General features: G+C 36.1%; 1 long non-coding RNA gene and 3 pseudogenes across 2 annotated transcripts; all 4 read left to right on the forward strand.

The window, feature by feature from the left end:
* The first annotated feature begins 9,483 nt into the window (after positions 1-9,483).
* On the forward strand, positions 9,484-10,877 carry LOC143563897 (receptor-like protein kinase ANXUR1 pseudogene; annotated as a pseudogene).
* Positions 10,878-12,168: 1,291 nt separating this feature from the next.
* Positions 12,169-12,736, forward strand: LOC143563877 (uncharacterized). Its single transcript, XR_013140739.1, has 3 exons — positions 12,169-12,309; positions 12,389-12,525; positions 12,601-12,736. It is a non-coding gene; the product is annotated as an uncharacterized LOC143563877 (long non-coding RNA).
* A 2,865-nt stretch (positions 12,737-15,601) lies between these two features.
* LOC143563898 (receptor-like protein kinase ANXUR2 pseudogene) lies at positions 15,602-16,600 on the forward strand (annotated as a pseudogene).
* LOC143563878 (serine/threonine-protein kinase BSK3-like) lies at positions 16,569-18,560 on the forward strand (annotated as a pseudogene). The gene is made up of 5 exons (XR_013140740.1): positions 16,569-16,904; positions 17,183-17,318; positions 17,392-17,525; positions 17,763-17,868; positions 17,953-18,560. The product of XR_013140740.1 is annotated as a serine/threonine-protein kinase BSK3-like (transcript).
* The last annotated feature ends 3,023 nt before the right edge of the window (positions 18,561-21,583 follow it).

Genomic DNA, 21,583 nt, shown 5'->3' on the forward strand with positions numbered 1-21,583 from the left:
GAAGATGCGATGCAAGCCCGTGTGATAAATCCTGAATGGACAACTTTACCTTGACGAAGATGCCCATGCGATGCCTAAAAATCTGATTTCGTTAGATTTGGAAACAGAGGGAAACTAAACACTCAGTGAAGTGATTACACATGCGCGGGCCTCGGCCTATTAATTCGAGAGTTGAAGGCTCTCTGTCAACTTTGACCAACTAGAGAGTTTTGCCCATACATGAATGACTAGAATAGTTTTTGATCTCCAACTCAGACCACAATTTGTAATTAAATTTTTATACTCCAACAAATTTTACTGGAGTTAATGTGTAAATAATATTCTAATAACTTTTTATGTATTTAAAGTATTAATATGATTGTAGCATTATGATATATGTTCAAAACGGTTTGGGACTAGGAACCGGAACCGGTTCCTAACCGGTTCCTATATTCAAAACCCCCTTTTAAACCGGTTCCAGGCTCGAACCGGTTAGGGAACCGAACCGGTTCTCCCACCCTCGGACTCCTAACCTATCTAACCGGTTCTTACCGGTTCCTAACCCGGTTCCTGTACCGTAACCGGTTCCAACCGGTTACAGTGTAAAAAAAAAATTTTTTTTTCGTTTTTCGTTTGCGATTTGGATTCTAAACTACGATTCGTATTTGTATAACATGAAAAATAAAAAAAACAATTAACATAAAAATAAACAATTAACTGATGAAGAAAAGACAACTACTGAAGATGTTTGCCACTGAAGACAACTACTGAAGGTTGCCACTGAAGACAACTACTGAAGGTTGCCACTGATGACAAGTTGACAACTACTGAAGGTTGCCACTGATGATAACTACTGAAGGTTGCCACTGATGACAACTACTGAAGGTTGCCGCTGATCACAGCTACTGAAGACTGCCACTGATGAGGAATACTCATCAGTGGGAAAGCTGCCACTGATGAGAAATACTCATCAGTGGGAACAGTCATCAGTTGAATCAGTGGGAAAGCTGCCACTGATGACAACTACTGAAGGTTGCCACTGATGAGGAATACTCATCAGTGGGAACATTCATAAGTTGAAGAGTTTGTTGTCACTGATGCAAAATATGAATCAGTGACACATCAGTTGCAGAGTTTCATCAGTTGGAACATCATCAGTTAAATATGTAACCATTGTACAATGTAAACTTGTTCATTGGATTTGCAATACAAGTGCATTTAGTTTTTTTTTTTTCGTTTGCGATTTGGATTCTAAACTACGATTCGTATTTGTATAGCATGAAAAATAAACAAAACAATTAACATAAAATTCATTTTATTTACTTTAAGAAGTTCAAAAAAAAAGGTTACATGTTTTAAAATCTTCAAAAACAAACTAACAAAACATTAAACTTGTAAATATAAAGTTGTGACATATTATTTCTAGAAAAGCCTTCTTGTTCGTCGTAATTATTGAGCGGCGACTTCTTCCTCGGAATTACTTGTAGAAATGCCTTCTTGTTCGTCGTGCACTCGAACATCAAGTGGTGTTTCATCTTCGAGAGTGGTTACGTGTTGAATACGATCGATTGAGTCCAAGTGATCCTTTAAGCAAATGCACATTTCCACCGACTCCGAATTTAGTCTTGTTCTTCTCACCGATATTACCCTGCCACTAAGAGAAAAAGCGGATTCCGAAGCTACCGTAGAAGCTTGGACGGTTAGTAAATCACGGGCCATGGTGGCAAGAATCGGAAACTCGGTTTCATTTACCTTCCACCAAGCCAAAACATCAAAAGTGCCATATTCCTCTTCTGATAAACCGGTAGAGTAATCATTTGCACTATACCTTCCTAGTTCGCTTGAAGGGGTGTTACCCCTTTGTTTTTTAGCCGTTACGTTGCGAACGGTGTTCATAAGGCTAATCATGGGATCTCGTACTCTAGTAGCACTTGAACTTGATGAAGACCCCCCCGGAATAGGCATGTGTATGTTTGACCCATATTTATTTAAATAAAAGTCATACATAAATTTAAAATTCAAGTTAAAATCATTGTTTGCCTCTGTTGAAAAGTTTGGGTCAACTTCATGCATATCTAAGGCTGAAAAAATTTCGTCTATCACACATTCAACCCCCGTAACATTTAACATTGGGTTTAAAGCGGCGGCGCAAGTAAAAACCGGTGGCAATTCAAGAAAGTATTTTTTTAATTTAAACTTCATTGGTAATATGATGTTTGAAAACATTGGACTTTTATTTTCAAATTCTTTAAGATTGTTAACGATTAAAAATAACTCCGAAAGAACCAAGGGACTTGTCGGATAATACGTTCCCGATAGTTTCGTAGTTGATGTTTTAAAAACTTCAAGAAAAGTCGATAAGTCATTGATAATTTCCCATTTCTCATTTGAAATGGGGATTGCCAAATCATTCTCGGCAAGACTAGAATGAAACATTTGTAAAGTTTCTCTTTGTTTCAAAACACTTTGAAACATTATGCAAGTGGAATTCCATCGATGAGGTACATCCCAATTAGCTCCCAAAGCTTTTCTTCCCGTATCTTTACAAAATTTTCTATATTCCATTTGTCTTTTTTTACCTTTCTTAAAAACTTCATGTATCATTAGTCTAAAATCGTTTATAACCGATGTAACCTCATCCGAAGCAAGTCCGTCTTGCACGATTAAATTAATGATATGTGCAACACACCTTGAGTGAAAAAATACACCATTGCAAATCGGCGTATAGTTTAATTTTAATTTATTAACCGCCGATGTATTATTCGACGCGTTATCAAATGCCATTGAAAATATTTTATTTTCTAGTTTATAAGTTTTTATAACATAATCTAAAATTTCAAACAAATTATCTCCCGTATGTGGATACTTAAAGAGTTCGAAAGTAATGGTGCGTTTCATCATTTCCCATGATGACGGGTCTACCCAATGAGCGGTGACACAAAGATAAGATTCGGGTAGACCATGTGGAGCCGACCAAACATCACTAGTTAAGTTTATTCCCGTATTTATATTTTCAAAATATGCAATTAGTACCTCTTTGGCCTTCTTCCACAATTTTAAACAATAACGTTTAAGAGTATGACGACTTACGTGAGTGTATTGTGGTTGAAGCGTATCTCGAATCATGGCGGTTAAGCGAGGGTTGTCGAAGTGGCTAAACGGCAAAGCTTCTTGAATCACAAACTTCGCCATACGATCTTGAACTCGATCAATTTGGTATGTAAATATTCCGCCTTCACTATCCATTTGCGTTTGTTGCGAATCGACGTTCTTTTTCAACGCCTTGCAATACGGTTTTTCGATGTGTTTCTTCAAATTTTAATTCGAAAGTGGGTTTAAATAAATCCCACAAAACTTGCACCGAGCCTTCAATGAATGGTCACTCAATTCAACCAAATCTCAATTGCACCAAATCTCTTGATTACGATTATGAGGTACAATACGAACGAAACTTGGTTCGGCGTTGGAACCTTGACCAACCGATGATTGTGAGGCAGCCATAACAACAAATATGAATATAGAAGAAGAGAAAACAAGAGATTAGAGAACTCAAAACGTTGTAATAGCGTTTTTTTTGTATTTTTTTGCGTTCGGGTTTGCGTTTTGAGTGTTGTGATGAACCCATGACACCAAATATAGTGAGGTGCTTGGGGGAGCCAAAAAACGGCTATTTTTGACCCCAACGGTCAAAAAACGGCCAAAAAAACGATTTCCAACGGCTATATTCGATCCAACGGCTAGAACCGGTTAGGAACCGGTTCCGGATGGTTCGGTTCCAGAACCGGTTCCGGTTCGGTTCCGGTTCCTACCCGCCCCACTCAGAAATGCAAGAACCGGTCACGGATCATCGGGTTGAATCAGATAGGGTCCGGTTCCTACAAAAAACGGGTAGGAACCGGTTCGGGTCGGTTCGGGTCCACCGGTTCGGTTCCAGGAACCGGTTTCGTTGAACATCTCTAGGTTACCTCCACATCCCCCAGTCCATTGGGCCTTGGTTAGTATACAATAATAATATAATAAATAGAACATGTAATGTAATAAGTAACGGTCGTACCTACGGTCTAGTACCCTACCTCCACAATAAGGCTCCTACGCATAAAACTGAATAAAAAAAATCCCCTAGATGACGTAAATAAGAACGAACCAGATTCTCTAATTCGGGCGGAAACTTCTGCGATATTAGTTTAGCATGCTTGTTCGAAAATCGAGTATCCTGATCAGCCGTAGTGCCTAATAAAACACAAAATCAACCATTAATTTCATCAATTTCGCCTACAGTTATCGAATAGAATTGTTTAACTACTCATCGAATAGAATTGTTTAATTGAGAAATCAACTTGACCTAATAAGTTGTTGACGACGAAATTGAATGTGAATTGTGTGAAATTTAGAGTGTACTTACACTGAAGAGACCTCCGAACATCTTCTAGGGTTTTGAAAGAGATGGAGATGAAGGTGCGGTGTGGTGTGGTGTGGTTTGGTTTGGTTTGGTTTGGTTTGGTTGACAAGTTGCGAAAGAAATAAGGCTACATGCGGGATCTAGTTTGGGGGGGGGGGGGGGGGGTTGTATACGGTGATGGTACAACCCGCTAATGCATGGATATAAGTGATTTATAAATTGCGGATATAAGTGATTTATAAATTGCTCCATCTGAGTTTAGGGTAATTTTAATAATCGTCTTTAAACTATGTAAAAGTAATTCTTGTCCTCTGTTGGTAAGGAATTAAGGATGACAATAAAACTCAAATTCGATTAGAAAACTTGAAACCTGAAAATATTTAAAGCGAGTAACACCCACCCGATCCATTAGGGTATGAGACGGGATTGAGATTACTTTTGAAAATTTTCGCGGGTTTAGGACGTGTATGGGATTTATAACATGCCTAGTTACCCGATAACATAACCCCAATTACCTGAATATATACCCAAGTAACCCGACTTAATTTTCTGTTTTTACTTATATATTTATTTGTTTAGGACTTTTAAGTTCTTTCATTTGTTCCGCATTGGTTGCCTAAAAAGAATTGAAAGAAAATAATTTCCTTACTAGCTGAGTGCCCGCGCAATGCAGCGGGGGTGTGCACGCAACTCGACATTGAACGTCTAGTATGTGCCAGTACATACGTCATCTGATGACAGTGTGCACGTAGCCCGAAATTTGACATGTAACTCGTGCAAAGACAGTTGCGTGTAATCGAAGATTGAACACGCGTAACCGGCCCGGAATGCATGTTACTGACATAAAAACATGCTTAACCAACACCACGGGTGTAATTCATAACGATTAACGGTGTAGGGCGCTATGTTGAGCGCTTACCAAGATTTGGTTATGTGCGTTACGTGGTCCTAAACACACGTTTATCGGCCCCGGGTACATGTAAACAACGACATCTGCGTAACCGGTGACGAAAATCAAGAAGCAAACCCGAAATATACAGTAATTTCAAATAAATCACTTTTGTAAACCAACCCGTTTCGGCCCTAAACCCGTTCCGACTCGACATCGGTCTGACCTGCCCCTATCTTCTCGAACCCGAACCAAATAAACCATTTTTTGTATCGAATTGTTCTGACCCTAATCCACTTTTACAAATGACCCAAGCTCACCCGACTCGACCTATTAACAGTTTTACACGGTGATCGCGTAACATGTTACATTTTTAAAACTAAAAAACTATAACAATATCACACTCAAATTTAAGAGAATAAAATATTCGTTTTTATAATGTAGTTATTTTAAGAAAAATATTAACGTGTGAAAAGATATGGCCGTTAAAAAGTTGAGGGGTAGTTGGTTTTGAATTAGGGGGCATATGTGTAACTGTTATCTAAATTTACAAAAAAAGTAGTGAAGTTGAGGGACCAAAATTATAAGTATATTTTAAAAGAACGAAAATACTTAATTACTCTTAATTCTTATACTTTTGATGCATTGTGTGTTGTACATAAAGAATTGAGTTTAATACCTCTTAAAATTTAAAAGGTCCCTCACTCATGCTTTATATATAGTATAGATAATTAGATCTCACGTTGCTAGGTTAATAAAATTTCTAGGGCCTTTATATCTTTTAAAAGAAAAGCCCAATGTAAATCCGAAACCATGGTTTAATGGTTAACCAACCAATACAAGTTTAAAGGCTGAAGTTTAGAGTAAAGTTTAATTGTTTAAATAATGGTTTGATAATTTTGTTAGATATATATTTTCAAAACCCGATAAATACCTGATGAGTTTTAGACCGAGTATATTCGACAAGTTTTTTTAATAAACTAATGGGTATACCCAAATCGGCGGGTATGCCTAATACCCAACGGACAAATACCCCGACAAATACTGGATGACTTTAGGAGGGGTTTTGATAAAAATGTCTGAGTTTGGGATTACCAAAACCTCTCCCAAACCTGACCCATTGCCATATCTACCCGTTGATCATATAGTCACAACGAGTGAATATTCTAGGACCTGTTTTATATATTAACTAGTTTTTATCCCCCGTATTACGGGGGTTATTTTATATTGTTTGTTCTAATATTTATTTTTTTTGAATTTATATTTTTTTATTGTATGAAAGTTAATAATATACTTATGGTTTGATAGATAAATTGTTTCACAAATAAATGAGATGTTATAATCCGGTTTAAAAGCGATATGGTTTTGATGAGACCCAAGACTCGTTTATTTTTTTTACTATAAAATTGGTTTTTTTTAATTATATATAATATTTATGAAAGTTAATAATATACTTATGGTTTGATGAGACCCAAGACCCGTTTAATTTTGTACTATAAAATTGGTTTTTTAATTTAAATAATATATATATATATATATATATATATTAAAATAAATAAGATGTTAATTTTTAGTATATCCTATTTTATAGGATTTTACATCAATAATTTGGTGAGAATAATTTTTAATTTAATGAGATATTATAACCCGTTTAAGGAATATCTGGGTTTGGTAAGACCCATTCCCATGAATTCGGGTCAAATGCATGAGAAACCTTCATTTAAAAATCAAGAAAATCTGGTGACTTCAAAAAAGGGGGAGCGACCACATCGCGACACATAGGATTTTTATGTTTACGTTTATATATATTATAGATAGAGATTCGGATTGGATGGGTATTTGTATTTTGACCATTTCCAATTTAATATTTAATCATATGAATGTATTTTAAACTTTGTTTGATAACCATAGGTTACATGTCAGATAATTACTCAGCGGGTATTAAACAAGGGTATCGAAAAGTTAAAATACAAAGGACAACAAAAATGAGAAGGGTGAGAAGGAATTCAGTCCATTGATCTTAGATTTGAATGGCTAAGATTAATTTAATAAATAAAAATTGATGGAATTTGTTGACATTCTCTCTCCACATGCAAGTCACATGTCAATTCACCCATCATTTTAAAATGTCCGCAACTTTTTCATGCGACATTATTTTTTTTAAAAAAAATTCACCATAATAATAAGTGTTTTTTTATGTTTAATATGAGTATCATATTGTTATATATATAAAAAAATAATGGGTTTTTTTAATTGTGTTTTTTTGTTGTTCATTGTGTCTTTTGGTTGAGTTTTCATATGAATTGTATCATAGATTTTGATCATTATATTTTTCAATTAGTACTCATATTAAAGATAAAAATTAAAACAAAGATTACTTAATTGTGTCGTTTTGTTCGTCATTAACTTTTAGTCATTGTGTAATACGTTCATTGTCTTTTATTCGGATTGACATATGACAAATTTATTTAATTTGAGAAAAATAGTATTGCGTTCATTGTATATTACGTTCAAGTCATTGTGTAATATGTTGTTTCCATTGTGTTTTACGTTTCAAGTCATTGTGTTATACGTATTCACCATTGTGTCTTACGTTTTAGGTCATTGTGTTATACGTATTCACCATTGTGTCTTACGTTTTAGGTTATTGTGTTATATGTATTCACCATTGTGTTTTACGTTTCAAGTTATTGTGTAACATGTATTAATCATTGTGTTTTATGTATTAGATAATTTTTTGTTATTTTATCATTATTTTACATATTATTATTACACAACGGTGTTATTAGTATTTAAAAAAACATAATGATGAGTTGAAAGACACAATGACGAAAAAAGACACAATGGTTTGCGAAAAAACACAATGACGAAAAAAGACACAATGATAAGCGAATAGACACAATGGTGTGCGAAAAGACACAATGACGAAAAAAGACACAATGATAAGCGAAAAGACACAATGGTGTGCGAAAAGACACAATAACGAAAAAAGACACGATGATAAGCGAAAAGACACAAAGGTGTGCGAAAAGACACAATGACGAAAAAGGATACAATGTTGTGCGAAAAGACACAATGACGTGATTGTTGTTTTAATTTTTATATAACAAAAATCATACTCATATTAAAGATAAAAAAACGCTTGTTATTATGATGAATTTTTTTTTTAAAAAAAAAATATCACACGAAAAAGTTATAAACGTTCTAAAATGATGAGGGTATTAACATGTGCCTTGCATGTGGTGAGAGAAAATGTGTACAATTACATCTATACCCTTTTTCTTTTGGTCCCCACTTGACACATGTCAATTATTTATGACTTCTCACACTTCTTATTTTTATTACCATTTGTAAAATAACTTGACCCATCGAAGATATACCCGATATATTGTTAGATAATATTCATTGATATTGCTTAGTACATTTTTTTTATTATTCCAATGTAATTTTATGTTTTCAACAACTATAATAAAAGATAGAAATGTTCAAATAACACCCTTGAAGTTTGATCTAATTCATGCATATGTTAAATTTACCTTTTTCATTTTGTTTTTTCTTTGGTTTCAATTTAAGTTCTTTCCAAATTTGTTTTTTTTATATTTTAATTTGTTGCCTTTGTAAAATGTATCGTTATGATTTGCTTATTTTTATCAACATTTGAAACCCGTGGTAAAAAAATACATATGTCAAACACCTACGGTGCAACACACTAGCGCATATACTATTATTACCAAACACATAATGTGATCATGATGGAAAAGTAAATGAACTATTTTCAGGTAGATGGGTCGGGAATTACCTAATCACATCCCCGAGTAAATTTTTAAATTTAATCCGTTTCCCGAATACTTGTTTCATTACGCGTCCCTAATGTTTTTGATTTCGGGTATACATTTTCGGATAATTGGGCCGCGTATCATATAATCCATGCCCATCCTGCACTTGTAAATTTTTACAACTAATATCATACCCGAAGACCCGTCTTGAATGTTTTGGATTTGTCCATCTGATACGTGTATAGTAAGAGTAGTTTTGAAATGGTCCAAGTAGTCTTTTAACACATTTGATTATGGAGAGTGAGTTGATTGTTTCTTTCCTTGGTTCGCTGTCTATAGCAAATTTCCACACACTTAAATTGACCCTTGTTTTGAAAAGTCAATTGGTGTAGGTGCCAAGTATTTTCAAGGGATAGATTTTCAGCGGTCACCATTAAGTTATGGCAGAAAGAACTTCTCAAAATAGTGTTTTCAGAATGGAAGCTAAAATGTCACCACTAACCGCACAATTATGTCGCCAATTTTCACTTGATGAGATCCTATCAGCCACCCAGAATTTCGATGATGCATTGGTGGTAGGGGAGGGTGGCTTTGGTAAGGTATACAAAGCTACTTTCAATGTTGAAAATGGGGAAACTTTTACTGTTGCCGTTAAGCGATTGGATTCCGGTTCCAACCAAGGAGCACCCGAGTTTTGGGCTGAGATCGAGATGCTTACTAAGTTAAGGCACTGCAATCTCGTGTCTTTGATCGGTTACTGTAATGATAACTCAGAGATGATCCTTGTCTATGAGTTTATGCCGAATGGAACCCTGGATGATCATTTGCATAGAAAGGGTACTAATCTGAGCTGGGTACAACGCCTAGTGATAAGCATAGGTGCTGCAAGAGGATTGCATTACCTTCATACTGGAACAGGGACCCAACATGGAGTCATACACCGAGATGTCAAAAGCTCAAATATTCTGTTGGATGAAGATTATGCTGCTAAGATATCCGATTTTGGATTATCCAAAATTGGCCCAACAAACACATCAGGTGCCTATGTCAATACCCTTGTTAGGGGTACCTTTGGTTATCTCGATCCAGAGTATTTTTTGACTGAACGATTGACTAGGAAATCCGATGTGTTTGCCTTTGGCGTTGTATTGTTCGAGTTGTTGTGTGGGAGGGCGGCGTTGGATAATAATCTTGATGACGATAGGTGCAGTTTGGCAAAGTGGGCTCATGAATCTATTGAGAAAGGGATAGTGAACGAGATCATTGATTTAAATATTAAAAGTCAGATCTCTCCAAAGTGTTTGAAGGTATATGTGCAGATTGCAGACCGTTGTCTGAATAGCGAGTCAAAGAAACGCCCTACTATGGCAGAGATTCTGGCAGCTCTTGAGCTTTCGCTGGCATTACAAAATAAATTCGAAAGTCGTTTAAAGTCAGCTCCAGGCATATTTTCATTTGCTAGAATGATTAAATGGCCCTTTATCTCACCTGAAGTCAACTCTGGTATATACTTACAAGTATATTTTGCGTATTCCATACAAATATTTATTTACAATTAGTTATAATCCTTATCATTTCCACTTAATAGCTCATACTGATACGAAGCCCTCAACGATCAATGAAGATACCATTGAACACAGTTCATCATCGAAAGAGGCCCCCTCAAGGGAAATGCTGGATCATTTAAATCATGTTGCAGGTAACTTATTTAGTGATTTGTTTTACTTGTCATTTTTTTAGTCTCGAATATTCAATATCTATTTCATGTCGAATATATTAAACTGTATTAACTTAGTATATGTTTAAACCTATGTTATACTTATTATTAGATTAGTTATGATTATGTAGCATAACTGCTTTGCGGTTATATGGGTGAACCGATGTGATCAAGAGGTGCATCTCTCGATCGATCACACCTCTCTTGACATGCATAATAGTCAATCACGCCTCCATTTGTAAACCACACCAATTACATGCAATGCATTATTGATTAGCATTAATCTATAACTCCAAATTATTATCTTAACCCTTTTCTATTTGCAATTAAACATTTCAAATACTATTATTATATCTCAACCGAAAGAGTAGAATGCATATGTATAATATTGAAGGGGCTACTGAAAGGAATATTATGATTCTTTAGTTATTAAAACATTATTTTTTCTTTTCATTGAGGAAATATTTCTAATATTATGTTTTTTTATTTGTTGCGTTCATTTCCTCAAGCACAAAGCAAGTCTCTTGACAAAAGCAACATTAATCATGCCTCCTTGTCAAAAGAGCATAGTGATTTGAAGGTATTTTCTTTTGGAGAACTACAAAAAGCCACAAGAAATTTCATCCTTCATAGGAGGTTGGGTGTGGGAGAATTTGGGGAGGTTTTTGAAGGTTGGATGTATACAAATACATCTTCCCTGTCTGATTGTCGATTAAGGATTGTCATTAAGAGGTTTTTCCACCCCAAGATTCAATATCCCCTGAACGAGAAGGTACCTAACTTAACCTTTTGTCAAAAGAAAAGAATAAAGGAAAAGAAACAAAAACGTTGCTTGGAACATGACCATGCAATTAAGGATTCCTGGTGTACGTGATATGGCGTACTTAGTTTACATTCATATACTTTATATCGTGAACTTTTAACTTAGGGAAATATATAAGCTGTTGAGCTTAAGTGCTCATGTAATAGACCGATTTGAGATGGTCAATTTCCTCATAAACCTGTAAAGTGGGTTAGGCTCCAGGAACAAGAAGAGAAGAAGAAATTGAAGCTGGAACAATATTCTGAATATTTTTCTTATTCTTTTTACTCAAAAGAAGATTACACTTTATAGGAAAACAAATGCACAAAAATAGGAAAAGATAAACAATAAACAAACCTTATTAAGAACAATAAGGAAACTAAATAACAAATAAAATTACTTTGCTTGTAAGAAAAATCTTTTGATATATAATCAATATATTGAGCATGGATAATATCATGATCGTATCATATGAATTGCCAAATCTTGAGTGATAGTATATAGTCGGTGACTTGTAATTATTCAAAAAAATAAATAATAATGATAATAATAATAAATGGAATATTGGTAAACTATCTTATGGATCTAATTATGAGTATATATGCTTGCAGTTTGTTGATCTTACATTAAGCGAATTTAATCATCCGAATCTTGTTAAGGTTCTAGGCTACTGTTTCAAAGGCAAACAACTGTTCCTTATTTATGAATTCATGGAGAATGGAAGCTTACATACTCACCTATTCTCAAGTAAGCAGAGCCTTAAACAACATATAAGAAACTAAATGTTGCAACTTGGTGTAGAATGTAAAATGTTAATCCTTTTCAGAAGACAAGATACCACTTCCATGGAAGACAAGAGTTCAAATATTGGTAGGAATAGCTGAAGCCCTTTCGTTCCTGCACAGAACACAAAAGCAAATTGATAATCACCCTATAAGGCTAAACCAGATATTGCTAGACAAGGTAACTTTCATTTCTTAGGATGCAACTTTGACAATCTGTGGTTTTATTTCTCCTTTAATTTGGTACAAAATATAGACGTTCAACGCAAAGATTTCTGATTTTGAGGCTGCAAAACTAGTATATCGATATTCACATAAGAAGGATATTATAGATCCATTATACTACCCACCACAATTCAGTAAGTTCCTTTAATGTCTCTCCCAGCTTTTTCTGGTGCATGTTGAAATCTAATTTAAACTAATGACTTCTAAATATTTGTTTAGTTTCATCATAAATTAACAAAATGATACCGAGATTTCAGATGGCTTCAAAGCAGTGGAGAGCAACATCCAGGCTTTTGGGGTAGTGTTGGTTCAGATACTAACCGGTGAACGTATTGGTATTGAAACCATTATTGAAAATCTACGACGGGCGTTAAAAGTCGGTAGAAAACATCTGAAAGAGAGCTTGATGAAAGCACTTGATTCACGCGTGCCCGATGTAGATGACAATATTATTGAAGAGGCAATGAAATTAACTTGTCTTGCAATCATCTGTCTTGATGATCCTGATTTTACTCCGGATGTAGCCTTGGCTGTATTAAGAGACCTTTAGACTCATATAACAGAATGTTATGTACGTAAGTAGCCATAGACAGCATCACAACATCCTCTTTGTTGGGTTAATCCGATCTTTCACCAAAGTAATTAATGATTCCGTCAAGTTATAACAGTTAGTATTTGTGTTTGTTTGTGTTCGTGAACACATTCATTTACTTAATGAATGAACATGAATATAAAATCCCATTCGGTAAGTGTCCGTGAACCGTTCGTGAACACATTATTTCCTTAACAAACGAACATGAATAATTCCTTGTTCGTGTTCGTTCGGTTCATTTACAGCCTAAGTGTGGGCTACCCCTTAACCTATATATGCTAATAAACAAGTCACAAGAAGCGTTAGAAGATGCGATGCAAGCCCGTGTGATAAATCCTGAATGGACAACTTTACCTTGACGAAGATGCCCATGCGATGCCTAAAAATCTGATTTCGTTAGATTTGGAAACAGAGGGAAACTAAACACTCAGTGAAGTGATTACACATGTGCGGGCCTCGGCCAAATAATTCGAGAGTTGAAGGCTCTCTGTCAACTTTGACCAACTAGAGAGTTTTGCCCATACATGAATGACTAGAATAGTTTTTGATCTCCAACTCAGACCACAATTTGTAATTAAATTTTTATACTCCAACAAATTTTACTGGAGTTAATGTGTAAATAATATTCTAATAACTTTTTATGTATTTAAAGTATTAATATGATTGTAGCATTATGATATATATTGAATTATGTATAAACTTTAAGCCTAGTTGGTGCCAAAGTTAGCTGTCGACTCGCTTGAATAGAATTTCATCCTGTATAATTTTTATTATGGTGTTTGTGTATTTTATAATTTGAAATTGTTGTTAACTTTAGTTCTTTGATACATGTATAAGAAAAATATATACAATCATCGAAGTTAAAAGAAAAAGCAAGCCATTTCACCATCTCGGCTGACTCAAGCTGAATTAATGTTGGCCCAACCCCTTTGGTCACTAATCTTGAAAGTCGGTTGGCTAATAAATGAAATTAAATAAAAAGAGAAAATTCAACTAGAAGGAACAACCGGGTTGATCAACCGACCGATAGTCGGTGACTTTTTAATTAATACTCCATCCGTCCCATTATAAGTGTCCTAGTTTGACTTTTCAAGTCTTTCTTATTTAACTTTGACCGACAATATTTTTGTTTGTGTTGTATAATACTTGATGTAAAATATATGAATGGATTGGGTTTTAAATGTATTTTACATTGATATAATTTTCATAAAGTATTATATGACACGAACAAAAATATTTACGGTCAAGGTTACAAAAGAAAGACTTGAAAAGTCAAATTAGGATACTTATAATGGGACGGAGGGAGTATCTTTTAAACTCTTGTGGGCACATTGCATGTTATAATTGGTTGGTTAGAATTGTTCAAATAAAATTTATTATGATAAAAATCTAGCACTATATAATTCAGAAAAATATACCAAACTTCATAAAAAGAAAGTTTTTTTTATTACTAGTGTGTGATATTGACATACTTCCAAATCCACTCTCGATTCTCGTTTCTGATTTTTTTTCGTGAAATCCCGATATATTTCTAGTTCTTTTTTTTTTTGGATATTTGATACAAATTTTATTTATAAAATGGAGTTATTTTAAAAGATATGCTTTTCTTTCTTAAAATGAGTTCGTACTACACTGAACCATGTTAAATCTACGTGTTTGTTTTAGTGCTTTCATGTGTGTTCCGTTCGTCTTTGTGAGTTCCTAATAAAGGATAATTCATATAAACCAATTTTGAAATACATGATGCCTCATTAAAGAATGATCACTTTGAAGGACTTAATCATCATACTTTCAATGTTAGGAGTGAACAGAAAGAAAGCGAAACAAAGGACATATAACACTTAAGACAATGATGACCGTGGTCCATGGACCGACAAATCTTCCGGGCTTCTTCTGTACGATTATGCCACTTGATTTACATTTTTGTTAGATCATTATGCTTCTGACTAAAATAATGTTAAATAAATTGTTGCCTGTAAATATATTTGGACATTTATTGATAAGTCAACTGGTGTAGGTGCCAAGTAGCTTTCGAGGGGTTGTGTCCTGGGCAGGTTATTATTGGTTTCAGTCTTATTATGGCATTAACACTTAGCAGTTCACACAGGCCTTAGCAACCATTGTACTTATTTTTGTAATGGAAGCTGTGAAGTCATCATTACTTTTCCCGCAATTATGCCGCCAATTTTCACTTGATGATATTCTAGTAGCCACCCAGAACTTCGATGAGGCATTGGTTGTAGGCGAGGGTGGATTTGGGAAAGTGTATAAAGCTAATATCAATGTTGAAAATGGTGCAGCTTTTAGTGTAGCCATCAAGCGATTGGATTCTGGTTCCAACCAAGGAGCACCTGAATTTTGGGCTGAAATTGAGATGCTTACAAAGTTAAGGCACTGTAATCTTGTGTCTTTGATTGGTTATTGAAACGATGACGCAGAGATGATTCTTATCTATGAGTTTATGCCAAATGGAACCCTTGATGGTCATTTGCACAGATATGGAACTAGTTTGAGTTGGGTACAACGACTCACGATAAGCATAGGTGCCGCAAGAGGATTGCATTACCTTCATACTGGAACAGGCACCAAACACGGAGTCATACACCGTGATGTCAAAAGCTCAAATATTCTGTTGGATGAAGATTATGCTGCTAAGATATCCGATTTTGGATTATCCAAGATTGGCCCAACAAACACATCAGGTGCCTATGTCAATACCCTTGTTAGGGGTACCTTTGGTTATCTCGATCCAGAGTATTTTTTGACTGGACGATTGACTAGGAAATCCGATGTGTTTGCCTTTGGCGTTGTATTGTTCGAGTTGTTGTGTGGGAGGGCGGCGTTGGATAATAATCTTGATGACGATAGGTGCAGTTTAGCAAAGTGGGCTCATGAATCTATTGAGGAAGGGAAAGTGAATGAGATCATTGATTTAAATATTAAAAGTCAGATCTCTCCAAAGTGTTTGAAGGTATATGTGCAGATTGCAGACCGTTGTCTGAATAGCGAGTCAAAGAAACGCCCTACTATGGCAGAGATTCTGGTGGCTCTTGAGCTTTCACTAACACTACAAAATAAATTTGACAGCCGTGTAAAGCCTGCTGCAGGTGGCGTACTCTCAGTTGCCAGAATGCTTAAATGGCCCTTTATCTCACCTGGAGTCAACTCTGGTAATATACACATACATACATTTTGTATTCCATGTAAATATTTATTTATATAACCTCATCATATTCCCTTAACAGCTCAAATCAATAGAAAACCCTCATTGATCAATATTGAAGATACCATTGAACGCAGTTTATCATCAAAAGACGATCCTTTGGATCATGTTCCAGGTAATGTATGGATCAACATTGAAGATACCGTTGAACACAGTTTATCATTGAAAGAGGATCTTTTGGATCATGTTCCAGGTAATGTATCGTTTATTTGGTGACATGTTATCTTCAGTTCAATTTAGTCTTGCATGTGTTTGATCTGGTTTCCTCAAATATTGTGGTATATATGTGTTTGATGCTCATCTCAGAGGATGGTGATAAGCTAAAGCTGCCAGCTTTTAAAGAGTACACACTAGATCAACTCAGAGCAGCAACTGATGGGTTCTCCGTGATGAATGTCGTGTCTGGGGATGGTGAATATGCTCCCAATGTTGTCTATATAGGAAAACTCGAAGATGATGATCGCTTGGTTGCGATTAAGCGGTTCAAAAGATCACTTGGTCTGATGCTTACGAATTCTTGGTATTTCACCAAATATCCATTTGTCTTTATTGAATTTCACGTTTCCACTCGTGTCTTAAATAAATCAGTTGTGGAATGATAAAACATAATCTAAATGCCCTTCAGTTCGTGTGTTATCGATCTCATGAAGAGGTTTTTCATTTACCCCGTTTATGGTTTCCGTTGATTTGGGACTTTGGGTGGCTAAACTTATTATGTATGTTTGTGTGATAACTTTGATAATGTCCATATGAATCATTAATGTTAAACAAATTAATTATGTGTTAATTGGTTTTTAGGATGAGGCAAAAGCTGTTGGACAACTTAGGAGCCAAAGATTAGCCAATCTATTGGGATGTTGTTTTGAAGGAGATGAAAGATTCCTAGTGGCGGAGTTCATGCCTCATGAAACCTTACCCAAATATCTATTTCACTGTCAGTTCTTAATAAATTCTCACTGCAAACTTTCATAACTTATAACCAACTTATAATGTATAACTTAATTTAGGGGATAGCCGACCATTAAAATGGGCTATGCGGTTACGGGTTGCTCTGTATTTGGCACAAGCTTTAGACTACTGCAACAGCAACGGACGAGCTCTGTATTATGACCTTATTGCATCCAGTGTCTTGTTTGATCAGGTAACCTCACATTATTTATTATAGTATTATTATACTAGTTCTGATTACAAAAAACAAGAATATTGGAAATTATAATCAAAATCGTTATATAAAGAGGTTGTGTGCATAAAAGATAGACTATCGGTGAGTTTAAACCCGAATGACTTGGTCTCCTTTTACTAAACTTTTTTATTTGACCGTTTTAACGCAAAATAAACTTCTTTATCAGTTTTGTGTTCTTATTATCGTACATGGTAGGAATGCAATCCAAGGCTCTCGTCTTTTGGTCTAATGAAGAATACACGATATGGAAGAGGCTATGCAATGGACTTAAGTTTTGGCCCTCCAGAATATTTTAATACGGGTATAACACTTTGGTCATAAAAAGTAAATAGTTTAAGTAGATTTTGTAGGTAATTTAACTTTTGTTAATTTTCTTGTTTGGTAGGTATTAGTGTGACCGCAGAAGGTGTAATTTACAGCTTCGGTACTATACTACTTCAACTTCTGAGCGGAAAACATATTACCCCGTATCACGTAAGTTCATTCGAGTTTTAATTGCGTATTAGAACCAGTATTTTAATCAGTTTTTAACATTTTGATATACAAATTCTGCTTCTGGGTATTTAGAGTTGAATAATCAGCTTAGACATTCGGTCAATATCACGAATAATAATCTTACAGATTCATACATCTAATTATCTGATTCTGTCCTCAAAATGCACAACCAAACACCACCTAAAGCTTTGTGTAGCTGAATATAAACTAAGCCATGATTCGTTAAGCACTTTATTTTTGCAGGTCCAATATTTAATAGAAAGGAATGATTTTGAGATGCTAACAGATTCATACTTAGAGGGCAATGTCTCTAAAGATGATGCAACTGAACTAATAAGAATTGCATTACATTGTTTGCAATATAAACCTCAAGAGAGGCCAAACATTGCGTTGGTTGTGGCTTCCCTTACTCCTTTTCTGACATAAACAGATGTAAGTGCACTTATTACTCCTATCATGTACACTAAAAATATTAAGTTACTATATTACTGTAAAAGTGACTACATGTTTTAACTGAGTCAGTTACAATAGAGGGAATCCTACCTAATTGTCCGTGGCTAAATACAAAGAAACTCTAAAATTATAATATTAATAACTAAATTAACAGTTACTTACACAAATGACAATCGGTGAACATTATTAGAGTTGGTCTTCTTGATTTAGTTCAGTTATAATTTAACATTCTTCATCCCTTGTATTGCTGAGGATTAGTAAGAAACCTGTTGGGTTCGTAGGCCTTGTTGGCCCGGTTTATTATATGAAGTCAAAAGAGGAGACGGGTGTGGGCGGTCGGGCCCAAGCCCGGCCCGGTTTAGATTTCTTGCATAATAATTTACTAACCCTAGTTCAGCCTCTATATAAACAATATTATGTACTTGTAATATTTTGTCACTCAATAAAGATATACCTAGTTGCCACCCGTGGACGTAGGTCAGTTTAGACCGAACCACGTTAAATCCTCGTGTTCGTTTACTGCTTTCGTGTGTGTGTTCAGTTTCGTGTGTGCGTTTAATCCTAACAAGTGGTATCTAGAGCTTAGGTTCGAATCACACAAAGAACACGGGAACCAGCCGAGTCGCCGCCAAACCTTCCGCTGCTGCCACCCTACTGCGCTAGGGTTCCGCTGCCGTTGTTTCGCCACATCAATCGATCGGAAGTATACCGAAGGCTTTTGGCAGTAGACCGTTCGTTCATAGGGTTGCGCGGTTCCGCCGGCAGAAAGCCGCCGCCTCTCTAACTTTCGTCTCAGCCGCCCTTCGTTGATTGAAGTTTATTCTGTGGAAAGCAATTATAACTACATCTAGTAGCATCACCACTGGTATCGTGCGCCGTCGTAAAAATTATATATAATATAAATTTTGAGCAGGAGCTTGGTTTTAGGTTTGACCAACATTTGTTTGCTTTGGACGAAACACAAGTTTGTTTTTTCTTTGTTGGGCTGTGTAGTTTTGGGCTTTTAAATTATAAGGGCAGCAGGCCCTAATTTGATTAATTGTGGACCAAAGTTTGGGTAGTTTAGCCCATAAATAATATTGGGTCAAGATCATAGTTGCAAAATACGAGCCAAGAATAGTTGAATCAAGATCCTATTTTTATTGAAGAACCGTTGTCAATCAGAAGAAGTCGTTTAAAGAAACGGAGAACCAGTGCCAACCGCGTTTGTCAGGTTTTATCGTTTCGGTTAAAGTTTCTGTTTTCTGATTTACAGTTCGTATTTCCGCTGCGGTTTAAATAGGTTGATTTTTAACAGAGTTCAGTAGAACAGTTGTTAAGTTCAGGCTCGTGCCATTGTTGTGTCTGTCTCTGTTTTTATCCAGTTTTTCGTTTTAGTCATTGTTATGGCAGAAGACGGAAAGGTTTCGATACAGAAGTTTGACGGACAGAAGTTCGGTTGGTGGAAGATGCAGATTGAGGCACTACTTTGTCAGAAAGACTTGGATGTAGTGTTTGAGGATGAAAAACCAGAAAAGTTGTCAGAAGCAGATTGGAAGAAGTTAGACAAGAAAGCTAGGGCTTGTATTACATTGTCGTTGTCGGAAGATGTGGCGTTTAACGTCATGAAAGAAACCACAGCCCGTGGTATGATGGACGCACTATCCAACATGTATGAGAAGCCTTCGGCAGCGAATAAAGTCTATCTTATCCGAGAGCTAGTGACAACAAGAATGAAAGAGGGTGGGTCAGTTACAACTCATATCAATAATCTTAATTCGATCTTGTCCCGCTTAGTGTCAGTTGACATTAAGTTTGATGATGAAGTTCAAGGCCTCTTGTTATTATCCTCTTTGCCCGACAGTTGGTCGCAAACAGTGACTGCAGTTTGTAGTTCGTCTACAAATATTACTTTCGATGGGATTCGAGATCTGATTCTGGGAGAAGATTCAAGACGCAGAAGTTCAGGTGAATCATCAGGCAATATGCTAGTCACAGAAGGTAGAGGTAGGGGAAAACAGCGAGGCAGTGGGAGCAGAAAGAGGGGTCAGTCTAAGACTCGTAAGGATATTGAATGTTGGGGTTGTAAAGAGAAAGGACACTTCAGGAATCAATGTCCGAATGGTAAGAAAGAGGTGAACGTTACAGAAGACGACACAGATGACGGGGTCAGTAGTGATGAGGCTTTGGTTTGTAGTGTTGAGAGTAGCGTTGATGCTTGGGTGATGGATTCTGGTGCATCGTTTCATGCCACTCACTGTAGTGAAACGATGAAGAATCTTAAATTTGGGGATTTTGGAAAGGTTCGACTAGCGAATGATGATATTTTAGAGGTTACGGGTATGGGAGACGTTGATTTGATAACTTCAGCCGGTACTTCTTGGACTTTGAAAGACGTGAGGGTTATTCCAACTTTGAAGAAACGTTTGATTTCAGTTGGGCAGTTGGATGACCAGTGGCACGATGTTAAGTTCGAGAATGGGCAGTGGAAAGTAGTCAAAGGGAATCTCGTTGTTGCTCGTGGCAAGAAAATGGGTTCGTTGTATATGGTCGATATGTCATCGAAAGGAGTGGATCCAGTTTTGGTGAAAGACAAAATCCGGTTCACAGAATCTCGTGGGCAGAAGAAGGTTCGTTTTGCAAGTAACGAACCCAGAGCCAAAGTGAAGATTCAGGATGAACGAGCTAGGAAGGTTAAATCAGTTGGGGGACATCGTGACAGTGGGAGCACAGGTCGTGTTTCAGTTACAGTCCCAGGTCGAAAGTGGATTAAGAAAACCAGTATTCCAGCTGTAAAAGTCTCTCCAATGAATTACTTGCTGAATATGGAGAGTGTTTGTTCTCAAGTTATCTCAGGATCCGGTAGTTCGTTACAGTGGGAGCCGGTAGGGACAGAGAACGGGTCAGGGGCAGTTTCAGCCATGACTGACGTGTTGGAGCTCCGGGGAGCTTCAACGGGCCTTCAGGTTAATTGATGAGAATGCGGTGGCAACTAAAAGAAGTTTAATGTTCAGATTACAGAAGTACAATCAGGAGTGCAGACGAGAGTACTCAAGGCCTCCGAGTGGGAGATTGTTGGGTTCGTAGGC

Source organism: Bidens hawaiensis, unplaced genomic scaffold (genome assembly GCF_021521415.1).
Source record: "Bidens hawaiensis isolate Kalapana, Puna unplaced genomic scaffold, B.hawaiensis_p1.1 tig00021582_1, whole genome shotgun sequence".
Taxonomy (NCBI): domain Eukaryota; kingdom Viridiplantae; phylum Streptophyta; class Magnoliopsida; order Asterales; family Asteraceae; genus Bidens; species Bidens hawaiensis.